Source organism: Tachyglossus aculeatus, chromosome 5, assembly GCF_015852505.1.
Source record: "Tachyglossus aculeatus isolate mTacAcu1 chromosome 5, mTacAcu1.pri, whole genome shotgun sequence".
Classification (NCBI taxonomy): Eukaryota; Metazoa; Chordata; class Mammalia; order Monotremata; family Tachyglossidae; genus Tachyglossus; species Tachyglossus aculeatus.
This window is the reverse complement of record NC_052070.1, coordinates 57,140,242-57,144,751: the sequence shown is the minus strand read 5'-3', so window position 1 is coordinate 57,144,751 and position 4,510 is coordinate 57,140,242.

Here is a 4,510-nt window from a genome sequence, read left to right as displayed (position 1 = left end):
CTCCAAGGCTCGTGTTCTATGCACAAGGCCATGCTGCTTCTATGAGAAGCAACTTAACCAACACTTAACCAACGTTGTTATTATTATTGTTATTATTATTAGGGAAAGAATGAACTTCCTCGCCAGAGTTGCCTAACACTTGCTTGAATTTAGCCAGATTGAGCCCCCTCTTTCCTCTCCCTCTCCTCCCCCTCCCCATCCCCCCACCTTACCTCCTTCCCCTCCCCACAGCACCTGTATATATGTATATATGTTTGTATGTATTTATTACTCTATTTATTGATTTATTTTATTTGTACATATTTATTCTATTTATTTTATTTTGTTAATATGTTTTGTTTTGTTGTCTGTCTCCCCCTTCTAGACTGTGAGCCCGCTGTTGGGTAGGGACTGTCTCTATGTGTTGCCGACTTGTACTTCCCAAGAGCTTAGTACGGTGCTCTGCACACAGTAAGCGCTCAATAAATACGATTGAATGAAATGAATGAATGAATTGCCATGTGATTGAGAAAGCTTTTTCTCTCAGAGTCTTTAAGAACAGGAGAGTTTCACCTGCATGGGCTGGGGCAAGTGAGACCTTCCTAGAGGCGAGGGAGGGACGAGATGACTTCTCAAGGTCTTTTCTAGCTCCAATCCTCGTTTCATCTCTGTGCTGGTTCCATCTGCAGCATGGCTCAGTGGAAAAGAGCACGGGATTGGGAGTCAGAGGTCATGGGTTCAAATCCCGGCTCTGCCAATTGTCAGCTGTGTGACCTTGGGCAAGTCACTTAGCTTCTCTTGCCTCAGTTACCTCATCTGTAAAATGGCTGTTAAGACTGTGAGCACCCCGTGGGACAACCTGATCACCTTGTAACCTCCCCAGCGCTTAGAACAGTGATTTGCACGTAGTAAGCGCTTAATAAAATGCCATTATTATTGTTAATATTATCTGCAGGCAGATTCTGAGTTTCTGTAACGCCAACAGTGCCCTCCAGTGGAGGCAAAAAATAAAAACTGCCTGAAAATAAGTTTGAATCAAAGAGGATTTAGGAAGAGCCCACAGGGAGAGGTGGTGAACTGGGAGCTTGGACTTCAGATTGATGGGTCTCCTGTTGAGAATGACGAATGAATCTCAATGCTGTGACTTCACGGCTGAGAATCAGCGTAAAGGAATTGAGTATAATGTTAGTAAGTAGACAGACATATATATATATATATATATATATATATATATATATATACATAATTACATATCCCTAATGACAGCTCACCTCCTCCAGAAGGCCTTCCCAGACTGAGCCCCCCTTTTCCTCTGCTCCTCCTCCCCTCTCCATTGCCCAGGCTCCCTCCCTCTGCTCTACTCCCATCCCCGCCCCACAGCACTTGTGTGTATATATTTATTATTCTATTTATTTTTATTAATGATGTGTGTATATCTATAATTCTATTTATTTATATTGATGCTATTGATGCCTGTCTACTTGCTTTGTTTTGTTTTGTTGTCTGTCTCCCCCCTTCTAGACTATCAGCCCGTTGTGGGGTAGGGATTGTCCCTATTTGTTGCCGAATTGTACTTTCTAAGAGCTTAGTACAATGTTCTGCATACAGTAAGCGCTCAATAAATACGATTGAATGAATGAATGAACAATTATGCAGGATCTATTTATGAACAAACTGATTGCAGCGTAGCACTGATGCTATAATCATATGACGCTATGATGCTACGTACCATGATCAATCAGACCGGCAGTTGACTTGGTAGCCTCTGTGGTCTTTACTGCCCAAGTTAATCACAATTTTTCTGGATTTCTGCTGAGCCTGTCCACTTCAGGAAACACCCGAGGTGGTTCTTAGCTTTTCTTAGCTTACCTTAGCTTTGTCCATGGGAGGCTGGTGAGGTTGAGCCTTGCTGAAGATCCCTGGAGTTTCACCCCAGGTATGATCCTAGGCAGGACACTTACTCTTGAGAAGCAGTATGGTGTAGTGGATAGAATATGAACCTAGGAGTCCGAAGGTCAGGGGTTCTAATCCCGGCTCCGCCACTTGTCTCCTCTGCGACCTTGGGCAAGTTACTTCACTTCTCTATGTCTCAGTTACCTCATCTGTAAAATGGGGAGTGAAACTGTGATCACCACATGGGACACGGAGTGTATCCGACCTGATTTGCTTGTATCCACCCGAGTGCTTAACAAACACCATAATTTTTATTATCAAGACATTTACCCTCTCTGGGCCTCAGTTTTCCCCTGCCACAGGGAAATGAGGGCATCAAATACCTGCTACCTGACTTCCAGGGATGCTCGATGAGAATTAAAAAATATTATGGTCTTTGTTAAGTGCTTACTATGTGCCAGGCAGTATACTAAGTGCTGGGGTGGATACAAGCAAATCCAGTTGGACACAGTCCCTGTCCAACATAGGGCTCCCAGATTCAATCCCCATTGTACAGATGAGGCACAGAGAAGTGAAATGACTTGCCCAAGGTCAGACAGCAGACAAGTGGCAGAGCTGGGATTAGAACTCTTGACCATCTAACAATGCTCTACCCACTATGCCATACTGCTTCTCAATAGCAGTGAAAGGACTCTACAGTCTTCGGAACAAGGGTGAAAGTCAATTCAAAGCAGCATGGTGGTTTGATCCTTGAAACTGGAGAGATTCCATGTGGGTGGGGTTGGAAGTTGGGCCCATTGGCTCCTGAAAGTGAGTTTTCTTCAGCCTTAGCCTAGCTCCCTGCTGAAATGCTGTCTTTTCCCACTGTGCCGCCTGAAACAATTGCTCAGAGGAGCCCCAGGGCTGGAATAAAGGGGAATGGACTGTGCTAAGGGAAGTTCTGGCCTGATCAGAAACGTTTGTTCTGTGGGCATTGGGAGGGGTATGTTCAATACGTGGTATGCTCCTTGAAGGCAGAGATCATGTCTACAAACTCTATTGTATAGTACTCTCTCAAGTACTTAGTACAGTTCTCAGCACCCAGTAGGGGCTCAATAAATACCATTGATTGATTGATTGATTGGATGAACTACAAGAAAAGGACCAACAAACTCTTACATCACTAACCAGCTACTCATATTTTCCTTTCCCCTACTCTTGGCTATATCTACAATCCTCAAAAAAGACTGATTTCCCCACTAGATTGTAAACTCCTGGAATGCAAGGAGTGAGTCTATTAACTCTACTGAGAAGCAGCATGGCCTAGTGGATAGAGCATGGGCTTGGGAATCATATAGGCCTGGGTTCTAATCCAGGCTCTGCCACTTGTCTGCTTTGTGCACCCACTTAACTTCTCTGTCACCTCAGTTACCTCATCTGTACAATAGGCATTAAGATTGTGAGCCCCATTAGCTTGTATCTACCTCAGCACTTGGTGCAGTGCTTGACACATAGCCAGTGCTTACCAAATGCCGTAAAAAACTCTATTGTACTTTCTTAAGTGCTTAGTACCGTGCTCTGCACAGAGTAAACACTCAATAAGTACTATTGATTGACTGATTGATGGATGCATTTTGATGAACCAACCAGTCCATGTCTCCCCACTTCTCAAAAACCTCCAGTGGTTGCTCATTCATCACCATGTCAAACAAAAACTCCTTATAATAATAATAATGATGATGGCATTTAGAGGTCATGGGTTCAAATCCAGGCTCCGCCAACTGTCAGCTGTGTGACTTTGGGCAAGTCACTTAACTTCTCTGGGCCTCAGTTACCTCATCTGTAAAATGGGGATTAAAACTGTGAGCCCCCTGTGGGACAACCTAATCACCTTGTAACCGCCCCAGCGTTTAGAACAGTGCTTTGCACATAGTAAGCGCTTAACAAATACCATCATTATTATTATTATTTATTAAGCACTTACAATGTGCAAAGCACTGTTCTAACTGCTGGGGAGGTTACAAGGTGATCAGGTTGTCCCATGGGCGGCTCATAGTCTTAATCCCCATTTTATAGATGAGGTAACTGAGGCCCAGAGAAGTTAACTGACTTGCCCAAAGTCACACAGCTGACAAGAGACAGAGCCGGGATTTGAACCCATGACCTCTGACTCCACAGCCCGTGCTCTTTCCACTGAGTCATGCTGCTTCTCATGATTGGCTTTAAGGAATTCAATCAGTTCTCTCCTCCTACCTAACTTCATTAATCTCCTACTACAATCCAGCCTGCACACTTGGCTCCTTTAACTTCAACCTACTCACTATACCTTGATCTTTCCTAACTCATCACCAACCCTTTCACCATAACCTCCTGGTGGCCTGGAAGTCCCTCCCCCTTTCTATTTGAAAGACCACCACTCTCTACTTTCAAAGTCCTTCCAAAACCACTTTTCCTCCAGGATGCCTTCCCTGACTAAGCACTTTCATTTCCCCTACCCACTCTCCCTTCTACATCACCTATCGTTTGGATCTATATTCCTTAAGCACTTGATATTCACCCCATCCTCAGTCCCGCAGCATTTATTTTCATATCTTTCTACTCTCCTATTTCCCCTCATCCTGTCTTACATTGTCAAGTCATCTTCAATCCATAGCAGTGC